Source organism: Thermobia domestica, chromosome 18, assembly GCF_964235325.1.
Source record: "Thermobia domestica chromosome 18, izTheDome1.hap1.1, whole genome shotgun sequence".
NCBI classification, from domain to species: domain Eukaryota; kingdom Metazoa; phylum Arthropoda; class Insecta; order Zygentoma; family Lepismatidae; genus Thermobia; species Thermobia domestica.
The window spans coordinates 23,553,205-23,572,678 of record NC_137471.1 but is presented as its reverse complement, the minus strand read 5'-3'; the positions used below and the strand labels follow the sequence as shown (position 1 = coordinate 23,572,678).

The following is a 19,474-nucleotide window of genomic DNA, read 5'->3' as shown; positions in this document are numbered from 1 at the left end:
CCGAAAACGAGTCAACCGTCTTTTGTTTGGATAAAAAATTAGCGTGTTGATGATTATGTGTGTGTGTGTATTGAGTGATGACGATAAAGACAGACTGTCATGTTGTATAGCGGGGGGAAAGAGGGGGGATAAGTGCGCAAGACTTCTTCGGGATGAGAGAGAGAGAGAGAGAAAATATTTTTATGAATTGTTTTCAGTGTTAATCGCATGGCGGCGCTCTATGTCTGCGCAACTTGTCTCTCTCTCGTGCGGAGCGGCCGGCCAATTTCCTTTGGTAAGAAAATTTCTCTCGTTCGAGCTGAGAGAGAAGTTACTCGCTGGACAGCGGGCTGCGAAGACGCGAGTTGTAATTGCTTGAGTGTGTGTGCTTGAGTGTATACATCGCAAGATACGTACTACGGACGGTTGGAGTACGTACGCGTCGTGATTTGATAACTTATAAAACAACGAGACGCACTTGTATTTCTTCAGCGGGTAAGTCTTCACAAATTTTATTCACTTTATCATCATAAATGCAGTATATATATATAGCACTTAATAATTATTTTATAAAGTGTGCTAAATTTCAGTGGAAAAAGTGATTAAATTATTTTGTTTTCGTGATGTTACCATTGCTGTCAATCTGACGGGCTAAAAAAAAGTTGACATAAGAGTCCTCCCTTCTTCCAATATTTTTTACAATCTAACAATTCAGACGTGGTTTCCAGTGTCATACTCACGTTTCTGCTTTAGATTATTAAATAATGCATGTTTCTACTTGTTTTGGTTTCGTCATCGCTGTTACTATTAAAACTGGATAAATTATTTGCAATGATTTTTTTTTTTTTTTAATTTGAGTCATAAACAAGCAAAACTGGGTTTGGAATTATAATAATAATAACAGTAAGAAAAAACGATTTAAATTATTTACGAACTGTTTCGTGGCCGAATGGCTAATGCGTGTCCTTTCCGGTACGCGTGGTCTCGAGTTCGGCTCTCGATGGGGATACAATCCTGAGTAAGTGGTCCGGATCCTATGTTAAAGATTAGCTCCCGTCATAATATAGCATCGAAGCTGAAATGTCACGTTTAATCTTCAGTGAGAGAACTTGTAAGGTCAAAATCAAGAAATCTTCCGCATAAATTATTCTCGCAAAAATGTTTCCAGTTTTGTTTACGGTGGTTCATATAGCCGTATCTTTTGGACCCCAGTTCAATTCTCGGCGGCACAAAGTTTTAAGTGTTGATTCAGTATGGTTTGATGCAGGAAGTTGTGTGGGGACGGGGACCTGCAGCTTAGTGTGGGATTAGAACCACATGTGCTCATATAGGAAAAGGGAATTAAGTTCGTGTCTCCGAAAATGCTAACGCTCCTCTAATGTATCAAAGTTGTGCCGTTCCGGGTTTTGGAGTTTAATTTCAATTTAATTAAGAGGGAGCGAACTCCAATCTACAAAGCCAGATATAAAAGATAATAGGAAACGACAACAGTTATACTGACCACATATAATCTAAATATATTAGCCGTCTGGTCAGCTCGATACCCCTGTGTGAGATGTAAAGTGAAGAGGTTTGATTTTGTTATGACATTTAGGAGCGCAAAAACGGAGTTACAGGGCAACGTTGATTGTACAGAGGCGTGCACCTAGAAATTTTTGTTTGGTGGGGGTTAGGGGGGGTCGTCCAAAGTCGAAAATGTATTCTACTCTTTTTTCAAGTATCATATGCATGAATGCGTCCCTGATGCAGACAAAATACAAGTATATTACTTGAAAAAAAAAAGTTACGAAGGTTTTAAGGGGGATCTAAACCCGGTTAACCACTGTAGGTGGTCTTCCGATTGTACAGCCGAAAACTTTTATTGGAAAGGTACTGAGTTTACATTTCATTTTTTGTGACTGTCATAAAAATTTTCTTTCTATCCCTCAAGTTAACATACCGTTCCTGTCCTATGACACCAAATTGTTACCAAGTTTCTATATGTACGGCCATAGGCGTCTCTGGCGGGGGGGGAGGACGAGGGGACGCGTCCCCCCATATTTTGAAGTACAAAATATTCAATATTTTATTCTAAGTTTATTTATTTACTAACGACTGAATAACATATAAATAATTATTATATTTATTTGGAATATAATATTCAGGCTGTGAAACGATTATGACAGAGTTCTTGATATACCTTAGGGGGTCCGTGAAGATAAGCAGAAAGGTAAATGGAATGGAAGATAATAAATAAGGTGGGTAGGTAGTACCATTTAAATAATTTTCTTTGATGTTCCCCCCCCCCCCCAAATTTTACATGCCAGAGACGCCAGTGTGTACGGCAAACATTTTATTATTTAAGTAGCGTCTCTATATGGCGCCAGGGGCACGGTGGCTCAGTAGTAGAACGCCTGGGGTCTCTGGTTCGTTCTCCGACCAAATAAGTTTGTGGTGGACTACATTGTGTCCATGGTTTTTATCATCGTTTCCCTTAGCCTAAAGAACTTAATCGTGGGACGGTAAACTGAAAGATTCACACCCTTCGTCGACTTCTTGTGACATGGAAAGATTCTGATAACTACTATACGAAATTAAGAAAAAAAGAAATTCAGGGCATAAAATTTGTGCATAAATATAGGGTGGCCCAAAAGTAGGTAGGCCTATACACCCCTGCATTGATCAAGTATAGCATTTTGGTTCATGAGTTTATTTGCTTCGGCTGTTCCGAGTTTAAGTTATAAGTAAAAAGGCATTAAGAACAAATCAGAAAGAATCTAAGTCTATCTGATGGATAACAATAAGAAATTATATAAAAAACAATGAGTTGATCAGTACGGGACAGTATATCTACTTTTGGGCGACCCTGTATAAAAATCGAGACGAGATTTTTTTCAGAATTGAGACGAGGGGAAATGTCTACAAAAAAAAGTTTACGAGGCGATATTAGAAAAACTTTTTTCTTGTCTCGTCTCGTCGGCGATGTTACTTATGCCGACGTAAATAATATATTTTTTTTCTTACATTTTTAAAAAGAAAGTGAATTTCATAATTCCGCTATTAACAGAGGCAAATAAAATTCGCATTGATGAAAAATTTCTCAAAGTATTAAATGCAAATACGGAATAAGTACCTGGGATATAGGATCGAGAACTCTTTTTGAAATTTTCCTGAGAACTTACTTAACTGTTTCATGGATAAAGTTTTGAGTAACGCTGATCCTGGTGGCAAGAGCACCGATTCTGGTGGGCCCGTTTCAGGCCGGTAACCAGCCGAAAAATTTAGGGAGGGGGGGGGGCGATCCAACCATATTATAGTTCATCACCATATCATAGTTCATTTGCAAGCCTACCGTGAAAATCTTGAGGGTAGCAAAAATTTAGGGGGGCCCGGCACCCTAGACACCCCTGGATACGGACCTGGCCCGTTCCCCCAATGCTCATGTGGACCTTCATGTATTTTTTATGAATATGTATTTTTGTATTATTTTTATTGTTATATGTATTATAAATATTTAATATTTGGCATAATTTAAATTCAATTTGTTTTAAAATCCTAATACATGCCTTCTTAGATCCTTGTCTGCAACCAAATACATATCTGAATGCCCTTCCCCCAAAAAATTACAGACAAATCGGCGCCCTTGGTAATGCTACAAATTAAGCAGAACAGAAATGTGAATTTAATAGTACAGAAAAAGTGCTAGAAACTGTAATCATGTAAATTAAGCAGTACAGAATAATGCTTAATACCTAATCATATAAAATAAACAGTACGGAATAAACTATAAAAAGTATAATAATGTATATTAAACAGTATAGAATAAATGCTACAAAGCGTAATAATCTTTGGAAATGAAAACTTTTAGTTTAATGTCCCACAATTATGCCCGTTAGGCTAAGGGAGGGGGATGATTAAGAGAAGTGAATGATGATGTAAGTATTAGTGGAATGAGAAAGTTGGAGGAAACGGAAGTAACCCAAGAAAACCCACGGTCCACCATTAACTTACTTGGCCGAGAATTGAACCAAAGATCCCATACAACAGAGGTAAGGGCTTTAATACTTAGCCACCGTGCTCCCAGGGTACTAATCTAAGTTAAATGAAATATTATACAAAATCACAATAATGGAAAGTAAACAATAGAGATTAAATAAGTGTCAATACAATTAGCGCGTAGCTTAATGATTGGCCTGTATGTTTTTCGGCGTGCGTGGTCGGAGATTCAATCTTTGCTGGAATTGTCTTTTCTCTAAAGGAAAAAGAAAAAGTGCGTGTAATTGTTCTGTACCTCTTCATCTAGGATTTGATTTTCATCCTAACAGACTCAAACGCAGGATTCCGTCAAAAGCAGGGGAAATATGCATGTCCATGAGGGATTTGTTCCATTAAAATAAAGTACGATTAATGTTTTATGCATAATTTTATCCTGTTTTTATTTAGAGTTCAAAAAAGAGGGCTAGAGCTCCTAGAACCCCCTTAGAATAAGCACCTCCTTCCCTCCCTCTCTTTCTCTCTCTCACTCACTCACTTTCATACATACTGTACATGGCAATTGCAATGAGATAGCAATTTTACGTTAGTTCACAATATGTAACATGTCTCGTCATGTCAGTCACCAGGACTCACCTCACTATATATACTATCACCTTGAACCAGAGGTACCCACAAGACTGGCAGTCATTACGCACTGTGTAACGTGCATTAAAAACAGGCCCGTAGCCAGCCCAAAAATAAGGGAAGGGCGATTCAACCATCTTATAGTTCATCGCCAATCATTTGCAAGCCTATCGTGAAAATTTTAGAGGCGGGAGGGCAGTAAGATATTGGGGGAGGCCCCCCGTGGATACAGACCTAGGGGGAAGAAACTGAAAGCTGTGTTATAAATTTTGTGTGTTATAAACCGCCAAAATATTTTTTTCCGCATCAACACAACTCTTTTAGACATATCTAGTTAATTAAATTGTAGCGTGTGTGTAAAGAATGGATTTTTTTTTTTTTTGTCGAATAAAACTGGAAGCATTTGCATAACACATTAGCTTTCGCTTTATTCGAAGTCGTATTGCTTGTTAATTTACCTAAGCTCTTAAATTTCAATTAATTGCTTGTATTTAACTGTAATTTACATTTCCAGTACAAAATTCTGTATAAAACGTGGAATTGAATGTTAAATTAGGGACTGAACTGCTTGAACTCCCACCAGAAGTCGAAATCGTTGGGTACTTTGGATTTTAAACGTCCCTTTCAGCATCAGTTATAGAAGACGCTATTTATTGCTCAGCGTGGTTCTGTGCCGCATCGGATCTCGGCGCAAGGAACTCTGGGAATCTAAATCATTGAAAATGAAATAAACTCTTTCAGTTTGACGTCCCACTATTATGCCCTTTAGGCTAAGGGAGACGGTTGATTAAGGCAAGTGGCTAGGCTAAAGGAAACAGGTAATTAAGGTAAGTGAATGATGATGGGAAAAATGATGGAATGACAATGTGGGAGGAAACAGGAGGATCCGAGAAAATAGTCCGTCACAAACTTACTTGGCCAGGGGTCGAAACAGGGACCCGAAACAACAGAGGTAAGCGCTTTCTCTACCTCTGAGCCACCGTTGCCAAGCCGATATCATGTCTCCTGCTTACGGTTCTCAGTTAGATTTCCTAGTTTGGTTTCGTGAATTTTGTATAACTATTGTGCCATGACGATTTTATCAAAGAATCCTTTCTAATCTCGTTTGCCATGGCGATTCTCAAAGAATCCTTTCTAATCTCGTTTGCCATGACGATTCTCAAAGAATCCTTTCTAATCTCGTTTGCCATGGCGATTCTCAAAGAATCCTTTCTAATCTCGTTTGCCATGACGATTCTCAAAGAATCCTTTCTAATCTCGTTTGCCATGACGATTCTCAAAGAATCCTTTCTAATCTCGTTTGCCATGACGATTCTCAAAGAATCCTTTCTAATCTCGTTTCGATTCTCAAAGAATTCTTTCTAATCTAGTCTCGTTTTGTAAATGTATGTCCTGATTTTTCTCCTTAAAAGGCCTCATCCCGGCGAAATTTAAATAACGCTAATTTCACAGTAATTATGTGATATCTTCCAATAGATAAAAGATAATCGAAATGTGGAACAAGAGCGCCCTAGACAATATTATTTTACGTGAGGTACCCTTATCACAAGTCACCTAGTGGCTTTCCGTTTTCAGCTGTTTAGAAACGCGAAAATAAATGCCGATTTTCAAAATGGCTCGAAATTGAAAGCACATAAGTGATTCGGGATAACGGTATCTCTTGTAAAATGATATTCTCTAGGGCGCTCTTGTTCCACTTTTCGATTATCTTTTATCTATTGGAAGATATCATATAATTACTGTAAAATTAGCGGTATTTTAATTTCGCGGGGATGAGGCCTGTTCAATTCATCTATTATCAGAATCCTTTCGGGCCACGAGAGGTGCATGAAGGGAGTGATATAACAACATTTAAGCCATGTTTATTATTGAAGTAGTATGTTGTATAATGACTTCCATATCCTTAAGCGTTGATAATTGGTCTTTATTGTGTTCGAACAATCACTTAAGCAATTTGTAAAAGAGCTGTCTTGTGGCTAAGCGGTTAGCGTGCGCGTCTTTGGCGTCGGAAACCCGGTTAGATTCCCGGCCGGATATCATGTGGTTCAGATCCGACGATAAAACTGTAAGTCCACGTCTCATATAGCCTCGCTACTGAATGGGACGCTAAATTAAAAAAAGCAAAAATAAATTTATAATGTTTATAGTATGAATCAATAGTGTTTGAGATCGAAGAATTGACTAAACAAGCATGCTAATGAGACTCTAAAGATTTCTCGTCTAGTCTCGAAAATAAGACGAGAATTATCGTGTTTATAATCTCGTCTCGAATTTTAAAAGAGACATTTCTCGTCTCTTTCCGAGACGAGATGGGCCGGACCCGTAGTACTGTACCCTAGCTTTCTTGAAGGCGAGATACTATCGTGGGGAACGGCGTATACTGTGAGTATTGATATTGCCTGAGTGTCTGTTCCAGTCATGGTTTCTTGACCATCTTAATAATTGGCTCTGTTCTTCATAACCTGGGTGTTACATAATAACGTAAAAAAAACTCAAAGGTGATATGGCTTTGGTACAGAAAAGAAACATTAAGCGCCAATTGATTGATTGATTGATTTGTGTTTAAGTGCTTTGTCAGCAGCGATTAGTATTCCCACAAAACATCTTGTTGTTGTCTCGTCTTGTCTCGATTCTACAAGACTCCTTTCTCGTCTCGGAAACGAAACGAGCATTATTATGTTTCTTGTTTCGAATTTCAGTTCTCTAGTGGCTAAGCGGTTCCCGTACGTGGCTTTGGCGTGAAAGTTTCAGGTTCGATTCCCGACGGGAGCTTATGCGATTTGGATCAAACATTAAACCGTACGTCCACGTCTCATATGGCCTCGCTGCTGAAATGGACGCTGAACTAAAATCAAATGAGAATTGTCCGGAATTTGAAAAAGTAATTCTCATCTCGACTCTTGTCTCGTTTTCCGAGACAAGATGAGAGAAATTTCTCTCCTCGTGCTCAACACGAACACAAGACGACTTTATTTTTTCCTTCCCTCTTTGGCGCGAGCGGCTCCGGGTTCGGTTCCCAGTGGGGACATTCGGTCGCAAAAGTGTAAAAGCTTTTTTCTGGTTAGCCATCCTGAGTCAGGTTTTCCTCATTCACACCAGGCAAATGCCGGGATGATACCTAACATATAGGTCCCAGACCGCTTCCTTCCTTCCCTTCCTCGAGTAGTGTGATCACCGACAGACGTCATCCTTCATAGGAGACGGGCTAACATGGTCATAGATGCCGAAAGCCCAGAAATCTAATTCCTAATCCTAACCCTAGTGACGGCCTAACATGGTCATAGATGCCGAAAGCCCAGAAATCTAATTCCTAATCCTAACCCTAGTGACGGCCTAACATGGTCATAAATGCCGAAAGCCCAGAAATCTAATTCCTAATCCTAATCCTAGTGACGGCCTAACATGGTCATAGATGCCGAAAGCCCAGAAATCTAATTCCTAATCCTAATCCTAGTGACGGCCTAACATGGCCATAGATGCCGAAAACCCAGAAATCTAATTCCTAATCCTAATCCTAGTGACGGCCTAACATGGCCATAGATGCCGAAAACCCAGAAATCTAATTCCTAATCCTAATCCTAGTGACGGCCTAACATGGCCACAGATACCGAAATCCCAGAAATCTAATTCCTAATCCTAATCCTAGTGACGGCCTAACATGGCCATATATGCCGAAAGCCCAGAAATCTAATTCCTAATCCTAATCCTTTAAAGTGCATTAATATTCATTAACTTGGTCATCTGTTTTCAGTGGGCCAGTTTTTCAATGGAACCGATGGTGGTTAGCATAATTATGGTTTACTGTAATTTGAACCTTTGAGAAGCAGTTTTCTTTTCCGCGGGACTTTCCTCGGAGGATTTTCCTCGATTTAAACATCGCTCAGGACATTCGTCACTGCTTGGAAGTTAACCTTTGAGAGCGTCTAGATATACCAAAGTTGAAAAAAAAAAAGTAGTTTAAATTGTCAACAGATCTCGTGGCGAACACATGATCATCGGGTCAGCCTTTGAGTCATTTTCCTATAATTAAACAGCGATATTGAATACGAAATGTTTACTCTCTTAATTAAGAAACTACAAATAAAATATGTGGTCAATATAGTGCTGTTTCGCCTTGCGTAAAAAGTGAAAGAGATTACAGTATTTCTATTAAAATTGCTTCACATCATAGATGCGTATGAAAATGAAATATCATATACAAACAGGTTTGATGAATGTTTCAATGGGACGACATTACAAAGATGGAAAGAAGTATATCACGAATACTTAGCGAAATGCTGGAGGTACTACATGTTTGATAACTCACTGCCAGAGCGCACCCAGAATTTTTTATTCTGAGGGGTCCAAGCTTCGGGCGAGGGTCCAGTACTACAAGCAGGGACGTACGCAGGGGGTGGGTCCTGGGGGTCCGGACCCGCCCCCCCCCCCGAAATGTCGACTTTTGGGTAAATTTTGCCTAATTTCAGGAGCAATTTTAGGAATTTTATTTTAATATTCCATCATATTAATTTTGGACCCGTCCCGAAATAAATTCCTGCGTACGCTACTGACTACAAGCCACAACGTCTATGTAATATTGAACGGTATTATTCTGTACCCTAAAAGGCGATGAGTAATGGTAAAATCCTTCCACCTATATTTTCAGAATAATATGATAGAACTAGATTGTTTGTATAAGAGAAAGAGTACAGATGAAGTGTAAAATCAAATGTTCATGCTACATCAATCATTTCCCTGTTGAAAAGGAAATGAAATTTTTGAGTTTTACGTCCCACGATTATGCCGGCTAGGCCAAAGGAGACGGTGAAGATGAGAAATGAATGAAATTGTGGAATGAAGAAAGTGGGAGGAAACGGGAGAACCCCGAGAAAATCCACGCACACGGTGTTTGTACACCATAAAGTTCACTTGGTTAAGCTAGTATAGTTTTATTGAAAAAGTGTACAAATGTATTACAGTGAAACCTCTCTAAAGCGGACAGCCGTGGGGAATCAAAAATTGTCCGCTATAGAGAGGTGTCCGCCTTCAAGAGGTTCAGTATTTTGTTATGTAAATTAGTGAGCAAGGTAATATACAATTAGAAAAAAAAAATTTTTTGCATGAATCACATATTTACGAATATTACATGCATTATCCCCTGTCATACAATACTCTATGTTCGGGGCCCACATGGAAATAACATGTTATAGTTGTCTGCACTTTACACTTATCAGTACTTCCTTCGTTTTCAGTATGGCGCTATAATTTGTGGGGTAATTGTAGTCCTGGTGTGTCCTTTTTGAGACAATATATATACCTGAGGGCAAAAAATACTAAACTTGTCTTCTGGTTGGTTAGAGACTCCAACGGGACAGTAGCATAACGTGTCATCCCTAACGGCGGGCAACTGTGAATCACTTTTGTGTCTAAAACAGCTTGGGTGGGAGTTGGATGCAAGCAAAGGACATAAGAGTGTTGTTAAACAGAGACGCTTCATCTGGATTGCTGAGCAGACAGTTGAGGAGGCAAAATGTTGTCACAATGCATCCTTGGTGACACATGTATGAACTACTAAAAATGTATTTTTACTACACTTTTCAACTTATTTCTCGAGAAAGTGTCCGTAATACGGAGGTAAATAATACTTATAAAAGACAGAAAAGACTGTCCGTGTCCGTATTAGAGAGTGTCCGCTTTAGAGAGGTTTGCCAATATGTTTTTCCCTATTACAGTGTTTGGGGATTACAAAATATGTCCGTTAAGGGAGGTGTCCGCTTTATAGAGGTGCCCGTTAGTAGAGGTTTCACTGTATATGTGTACATATGTATATGTTGAGTTAGGGAGTTTTGAGGGATGTTCAGACGTTGTAAAACTCCGTGGCCGCGGTGGCTCAGTGGTAGAGCGTTCACCTCTGGTGCTTGGGGTCCCGGGTTCGATCCCAACCCTCGCCAAGTGAACTTTATGGTGGACAAACACCGTGTGCGTGGGTTTCCTCGAGGTTCTCCCACTTTTTTCATTTCACATTTTTTCATTCATTGCTCATCATCACCGTCTCCTTTAGCCTAACCGGCATAATCGTGGGACGTAAAACTCAAAGATTTCATTTTATTTTTTCAGGTTTTGCCCAACCAATCCGATACTAATTGTCGTGGGGGACCCGGGTTCCATTCCCGGCGGGAGCTCATGTGGTTCGGATTCCACGTTAATCAGTAGGTCCACGTCTCATATAGCCTCGCTGCTGAACGGGACGTTAAACTCAAAATCAACTCAACTCAACTCTATTTAATACTAAGTTTTGACCCACCAATTTCTCTTTAATTGTTTGAAAGTAAAAGTGTGGAAAAGAAATAAAAATAATGGTTTATTTATAAACAAGGTCCTGTTTGTATCAAGTAATTCACATATTGTGACACTTCCTACCGAAACCTCTTATCGTGATATTTCCGCCTGTATTCGCAGGAGGTGTGATATCTTGTCAAGATAACAGCGCCTTCAACGGTAGTTTTTATGAGCAGAAGGAATGTCTTTTATTTTTCGCTTTTGCGACAACGATGTTTCCCCGTTAATTTCTTCACTTCACCGTTTGGTAACAGTTTCAAAATCACAGCCATCTTAATCATTATTGTCAGGGCTAAGTATTTTGTCATTACTGGAAAATTATTTCCAGTACATTAAGAAGCTCCAGGGGTGCACTTATGGAGAGGGTCCACCGAATCCGGACCTCCCCTTCCGAAAAAAACGTCTTAACTCGATTAACATTTATACACTTTAACAAAACTATATTTGTTTAAGGGTCTTCACTACAGCGAAATTAAACTACCGCTAATTTTTGAGTTTTTCTATATCTTCAAAACAAATAAAAATATTCGAAAAGCAGAAACGCAGTGAATTAGATAATACGATTTTGCATGTGATACCGTTATCACAACTCATCTATCTGCTTTCGATTTGCAACTGTAGATAGATTTAGCATTTTTTTGCGGGTTCTGTAAATAGCGGCATACCAAAAGCAGATAGGTGAATTATGGTAAAGGTATCACATGCAAAATCGTATTGTCTAGTTCACTACGTTTCTGCTTTTCGAATATTTTTATTTGTTTTGAAGATATTACAGAAAAACTCAAAAATTAGCGGTAGTTTAATTTCGCTGAAGTGAAGACCCTTAACAGAGAAATGATTCATATAGCTTAAAGATTCAATTTTACACCTTGCTTTCCTTATAAAAGTACACCTAATTTAGTGCAATCAAGTTTTCTGAGAATGCAGTAATTAACAATTACTTGTCGTCTTTTCGGGTACAGAATAACACAGATTTAATACAACATAGACGTATTGGACCGCCCTCCTCCCCTCAGAAAATAAAACTTTGGAGACCCTTTCCAACAAATAATTCTGGGTGCACACCTAAGAAATCCTCAATTAAACTTTTCATCTGCACATATGCGTTTATTGGCTTTGATACATTTCATTAGTTAGGGCGTTCAAAGCATAAACAAATTAAGTCCAATTATCAAAATTGTGAGAGAAAAGAAAAACATAAAGGTTGTCCATTAGTCTTAGATACATAGATTAAACTTTTTAAACTTTAAACTTTTTATTTCGTTATAACTATTGTTTTTTTACGTTACAAATACTGTTTTTACAATATAAGTGATGTCTTTTACATTACAAATAATGTTTTTTACATTACAAATACTGTTGTTTAAGTACTGTTTTTACATTGTGAGTACTGTTTTCTAATTATAAGTACTGGTTTTACATTGTAAATACTGTTTTTACATTATAAGTAATGTCTTTTACATCATAAGTACTACATTTTACATTATAAGTACTGTCTTTTACATTACAAATAATGTTTTTACATTACAAATACTGTTGTTTAAGTACTGTTTTTACATTGTGAGTACTGTTTTTTAATTATAAGTGCTGGTTTTACATTGTAAATACTAATTTTACATGATAAGTACGTTTTTTACATTATAAGTACGTTTTTCACATTATAAGTACTGTTTTACATTATAAGTACGTTTTTTTTACTTTTTTTTACATTAAAAGTACTGTTCTTTACATCATAAGTACTGTGTTTTATATCCTAAGAGTTACCGTATACGCTTTTGTAATATCCACACAATTTTACACAACATTTCAACTAAAATTTTAGGGTGCGGATGTTACACGAATATTTCAGTTGTAAGTGACCGTTCCATCTCACCAGACTGTGTTGATATTGCGGTGTCTACTAAGCATCGTGAGAACAATTGGGGAGGTACTTGAAAGAAAAAGAAGTAGTGACCTCCGGCCTAGAAAACTAGCACCAACGGTGAGGAGAACCGAAATGCTGATCATACGTCACTCAAAGATATGAGTGCTTGCTTACAGGGCTGCTACTTAAGCTTTGCTCCCTTTAGAAGATCAGTTTCATTTAGATATCTAATTTAAAACTACTGCTTTGGGCAGGGGCGGATCCAGGGGGGCGCACGGGGCGATTGCCCCCACCCCGAAGAGGAAACTTTATTGTTTTTTTATATATAAATAAAATCCATCCCAGAGTTTGGAGCCCTTAAAAGTAGCATTATGACAACCCACCGCACCCCCCCCCCAGAAATCGGTCCTGGATCCGCCCCTGGCTTTGGGTACAAATAATGATTGTTTGTTTCGTTATGATATACCAATTTCTAGATTCAGTTTTCGGCTAATTTTTTTAAGAGTTGACCCAGTATCATGAGGGATTTTGGGGAGCCATTTGAAATATTTCACAATATTATTAGTTTAACAAATGGGAGAAGGGGAATAAATGTTCCAGGATGTGACATACCAATCGATAAATCCCATTAAGCTGAACAAAATGTTGTGGGTTAAATCCTGTTGCGAAGGTTTCGAGAAAATAGACAAAAATGAATAGTTTTGTAAACGTTATATATATATATATATATATATATATATATATATATATATATATATATATATATATATATTAAAATGAACTGATACGGATGTATATTTTACATTATGAAGCTAATAAGATTACAGTATACAGAAGTTAATTATATATATGCGAAAAATATAATTAGCTCTTAAATTTTTATTTTGGTTTACCAGTAGCATTATTCAAAGATAAGACACGTATCAATTGATAAATCACATAAATTGCCTATTTGAGTGAAAATTCAGATGCGTAGTTTTCGAAAAAAAAATTGAAAAAAACGGATCGTTCGACTCACGTCCGCGTGCTCCCGGATTCGATTCCGGTTTCCGCCAAATTTTCGGCGTCCGCCCATCGTCGTGAGGCAAACTGGAGAGTCACATGACAGACACTAGGTCTAGAAAGATCCTGATAATGGCTTGTTAGAGAGAAGCTGACCACGTGTTCATTGTGTTAATCTGGACGTAGTTCAGCCGCTCGCTAACAGATGGCGTTGAAGTGGCACAGGCTCACAAAAAGGGCTGTCACGCCAAGTGGTGTAGTTGTACTATATATGAAAGGTATACACGTTAAGTAGCATATGCAGTGGCGTATTTAGGGAGGGGGGCTTCCGGGCTTAAGCCCCCCCCCGAAATCTTACTTACTATAGTAAAGTATATGAAATATCTTGCAGAATTTTCACATTTTCAGGCAAAACCTCCCCCCCCCGAAAGTTAGCAAAGCCCTCCCCGAAACAAAATCGTAAATACGCCACTGAGCATATGTATTGTTCTTCGGTTTGATCTAAGAGTGGCACTTAGTTCTAACAGTAACAAACACACTACGTCGTACGAGAAGTAGAAATTTTCGAACTAGAAAGTTATAAGTTAAAGTATACTAATGAGGGCGCTGTTATCGTGGCCGTCAGTGGCGTATTTACGATTTTGTTTCGGGGGGGAAGGCTTTGCTAACTTTCGGGGGGGTGGCTTTGCCTGAAAATGTGAAACTTCTGCAAGATATTTCATATACTTTACTATATTAAGTAAGATTTCGGGGGGGGGCTTAAGCCCGGAAGCCCCCCCCTAAATACGCCACTGGTGGCCGTAAATCTCTTAATTTTATAAGACATGTAGCAATCAGTATATTCATTTTCAGCAAGAAAACAGATAATTTTCGATTTAAACGAATTATTTCCTGGAATATGGCAACATTATCCACCTCAGCATTTAGCTGTGTTTATAAGTTGCCGCCACTGTTATGTTGTCGATATTGTGCTTGAAAAACTACTGTATTTTACTTTAAATGTTTACGTTATCAATTGTTCCATCTTTCGCGCAACATTAAAGAAACTCACACTGTACAAGAACAAAGTAGATAGTGATCTGTAGAAAGATTTGGCGCCAGGTAACCATATCAAAAGACTATTCCGATGACAATTTGCAGAAAAAAAGAACATTTCCTGATTACGTTTTTCTGTGTATTTTTCGAGACAATAGTATTATTCCTTTGGCAGGTTGTCATTTTGAAAAGATAACAATAAGTCTGGTGGCTGAGAAGGAGGAGAACTTTCTTGCGTGATCTACCCCTTGGGGGGAGAGTCTGACAACTACCTTTCTTGAGATGAAATCCTTCAGCGCCGCTGTGGTCAAATGGTGTTAAATCCAGACCCAGATTGTCTCTGGGAGCCTAGAAGCATAGATGTTCTTGTCTTTGCTACGAAAATTACCGTGTCTTTCCCACCCCCTCATTCATGTGAGTATTTTTCAATACATGCACGGAGAGAAAAATCGAGCGTATTTAGAAGAAAAATTCGTAGATTCCGACTACAGGCGGCTTTCCTGGCACTTGTTTAGAAGGAAAATCAGTAGATTCCGGTGACAGGCGGCGTTTCTGGTACTGCTTCTGCTACGGCAGAAAAACTGCAACCCAAACAAAAGTCCGTGTTGTGATGCAAATTTTCTGGTCTCTGTAGTATCTGTAAACAACCAGATAATGTTTATCAAAGTACATAAGCATGATTTCCTGTATCTTACACACGCCAATCGACGACATACATGATTACGTCCATTTATTTGCGGCTGTACAAATTGGTCCTGGCTAAAAAGAAAGAAAAAGAAAAAAGAAAAAACTATACATAGCCTGGCACCTATAAGTCTTGGTAAATTTCGCCTCTCCAAATTTCCTAAACTAAAAAGCAGCTTTCTCTCTCTCTTTTTTTTTTTCTCTCTCTCTCTCTCTCTCAGTGAATGAGTACGAACCAGACGTAAAGAACAGTGCTGTTCATGGTTCGTAATGAGGAGGCCTCTAGTTCATATCTGGTTTGCTAGGACTCACACTCATTATACTCAATGGATCTCAAGGTCACTCATGTGAATGGGGTCACCAAGATTGCTCAAACTTGCATCTGACAGAGCTCGGGCTCACTGTCCTGAATGGAGCTTGCTGGGATTTGGGCTCTAGTTTGTTATCAATTGAGGAGTGTTTTTTTTTTTTTTTTTTTTTTTAATGCATATCGTATATTCCAGAGTCTAACCGAACAGAAACAGAAACTGCTATCAACAAATTAAAGAAACACAAATCTTTAAAGTGAAGACGAAATTCCTGCTGAGATAACTTCAGCTGAAGGGAAAAAGTTGTGGAGTGAGGTAGACAAACTTCTTATTATTATCTGGAACAAGGAGGAATTACCACACACGAGTGGAAAAGATCAATCATAGTTCCAAGTTACAAGAAAAGTCACAAAACTGATTACCGAGGCGTTTCTCTTTTGTCAACATCTTATAAAATCCTCTCAAACATACTGTTAGGAAGATTTATCCCAGAAAGAGATAACATTGTTGGGGATCATTAGTGCGGATTTAGGCGAAATCAATCAACTATCGACCAGATATTTACCGTTTGTCAAGTACTCGTAAAGAAATGCTAATACAATACCCTGGTACAACAATTATTTATTGATGTCAGAAAGGATTATGATTCAATTAGGCGAGAATCATGGTACAACGATGTTACTGAATTTGGTATACCGAAAAAAAAAAACTATTTAGACCCCAAAGTAAAGTCCGCGTAAGAAAATACTTATCCCATTCGAGAAATTCCTCGTCTCATCTCGAAAATGGAACAAGAATTGACATTTTTCTAGGCTCGTCTCGAAAAATGGAACAAAATTGTCATTTTCTAGTCTCGTCTCGAAAATGGAACAAGAATTGTCATTTTTTCGTGTCGTCTCGAATTTAAAATGTACGTCTCGTCTTGTTTTTGAGACGAGAAATTTTCTCGTCTTCAGGCTTAACACTAGCACAGATTATTCTTCTAAATCAGCCATTACAGATTACAGTATTGCCCGTTTCTCACCACACTATTTCGCCTGCAAGAAAACTGGAGAACCACATTAGTGATCCTTGCTCCGTAGATGCTGTAAAATGCATTCTAGCCCTAATATATGTATACAAAACCGACATATGGGAAACTTTCGTTTTAATAGATGTTTCACAAAAAATCGTGAGTGTGTTATTAGCATTTGTATGCTGGACTCTCCATGCTCTGAGTACACTGCATTGCACATACAAGCCAAGCGAGGCGACTGAACGGGTTTTGGAAATATTTTTTTCATCTTTTTTTTTTTTTAAGAAAATAAGGAAAGATGGAATGCTCGGTTGTTGGGAAACAACAGGGTGGGGCTCTTTTCCTAAGAAAAGTTATGTCTTTAACTTCTTTTGTGGTTTCTTGTAATTGTTTCTAAATCTTCATGTATTGCAAGACCACAGAAGGAACGGTAAGCGATATGTTGTGCATCCCTGTTAGCATCGGGAAAATATCTCCCAATTTATTAATCCTATGCTATACTGGCACTTTCAATTTACTAATGCTATGTTGTACAATATATGAGCTTCCAATTTATTAACGCTATGCTCTATAGAGGTCTCAACTTATTAATGCTACGTTATATACAAGCTCCCAATTTATTAATACTATGCTATATACCAGTTTCCCTCCCGATTTATTAATGCTATGGTCTATAGAACTCCCAATTTATTAATGCTATGGTATATATGAGCTCCCAATTAATTAATGCTGTGTTAGATACGAGTTCCCAATTTATTAATGCTATACTATATACCAGTTTCCTTCACGATTTATTAATGCTATTGTGTATAGAACTCCCAACCTATTAATGCTACGGTATATATGAGCTCCCAATTCATTAATGCTGTGTTATATACGAGCTCCCAATTTATTAATGGTATGGTCAACAGAGCTACCAATTTAATAATGCTGTGCTTGTGCTAGCTCCCAATTTATTAATGCTGTATTCTATACAGTTCCTAATTTTTTAATGGTGTGTATAGAGCTCCCAATTCACCAATGCTGGAGTCTATAGAGCTCCACACTTAATAATGCTATGCTATACACGAGCTCCGAATTTATTAGTGCCATGGTCTATAGAGTTCCCAATTTATTACTGTTTTATTATACACGAATTTCCAATTAATCAATGATATGGACTATTGAGCTTCCAACTTATTGCTGCTATGCTATGTACGAGTTCCCTCCACCCAGTTTCTTAATACTATGGTCTATAGAACTTCCAACTTACTAATGCTATGCTATATACGAGCTTCCAATTTATTAATGCTATGGTCTTGAGAGCTCCCAACTTAATAATGTTATGATATACACGAGGTTCCAATTTATTAATGCTATGATCTATACAGCTCCCAATTTATTAATGCTATGGTCTATAAAACTCCCAACTTATTAATGCTATGGATTGTAGAACTTTCAACTTATTAATGCTATCCTATATACGAATTCCCTCCCAATTTATTAATGCTATGGTCTATAGAGATCCCAATTTATTAATGCTATGGTCTATATAGCTCTCAATTTACAAATGCTATGGTCTATAGAGCTGTTAACTCAATAATGCTAAATAAATATACAAATGATTCATTAAACTCTAACACTAGAAGTTAGTTCATTTTTCTATGCAGATGATTCACTAAAACGTAAGGCTAGAAATGTTGTTATTTTCTTATTCATGATTCTGATATATACCCTGTACAAGTAGTGTACATTTATTTTTTAACGCATTTGTAATTTGCAGATACACACATTTTTGACGCAGTTTCCTTTGTCAGTTCAGTGTGTCAAATTAGAAATGCATTTGATTTGACGCATATAAGTATTCTATTTTATGCACCAGAATGTGTCAAGTTTTGAGCATTGTGCAAAACTGTATAGGAAATGGGAACTTTCTGCATTTTTCTTATAGGAACACACCTGTGCGTAGTTTACACATTTTTTTTTAAATTACATATGGTTCAATGTATAAGTTATAAGAAAAAAATGAAAGTTGCGTACTTTGAGGTTCAAAACTCTACTTTCCCTCTGTTTTCCTTGTAATTATAAACGAACACTTCCCTTCTTCAATATAAACTTTGTTGTTATATATATATATATATATATATATATATATATATATAGGCCCGCAACTAGAAGGGGGCCAGGGGGGCCTGGTACCCCTAAACTTTTCGTGGCCCCTCCAGACCTCAATACAAAATGCTGTTGTTAATACTAAAATCACAATTTAGATATTTGTAAGATTATTTTTAATGACTTGCCCCCCCCCCCAAACTTCTGTGTCTGGTTGCGGGCCTGTATATATATATATATATATATATATATATATATATATATATATATATATATATATATATATATATATATATATATATATATATATATATATTGTCATTAAGAGGAAGGTAGACAGGGAACATTTTTTTTTCTAAGTTTTACGATGAACCGAAACGTTTCTGGAATGATTAATGGGAATTTCGTCCATTGATAAATGGGAATGAGACTCGGGAATTTCCCTGTTTCAAGCTCCACGATCACTCATCCTGAATAATGTGATTCCATAGTTTTTTTTCTGAATGTCACCAACAGAATATGCAGTGGCGATTTTTTTTTTTTTTTTTTTTTTTTTTTGCTAAAACTAGGGGTACGGTG

At 37.6% G+C, this 19,474-nt stretch overlaps 1 protein-coding gene across 3 annotated transcripts in view; it reads left to right on the top strand.

The window, feature by feature from the left end:
* The first annotated feature begins 216 nt into the window (after window positions 1-216).
* Window positions 217-19,474, top strand: part of cv-2 (crosveinless 2-secreting protein) — a 267,655-nt gene continuing 248,397 nt past the window's right edge. For all 3 annotated transcript variants that reach the window (XR_014129164.1, XM_081746144.1, XM_081746143.1), the window contains exon 1: window positions 217-474. The gene's annotated coding sequence lies outside the window, so the exon portion shown is untranslated. The remainder of the gene's footprint in view (window positions 475-19,474) is intronic.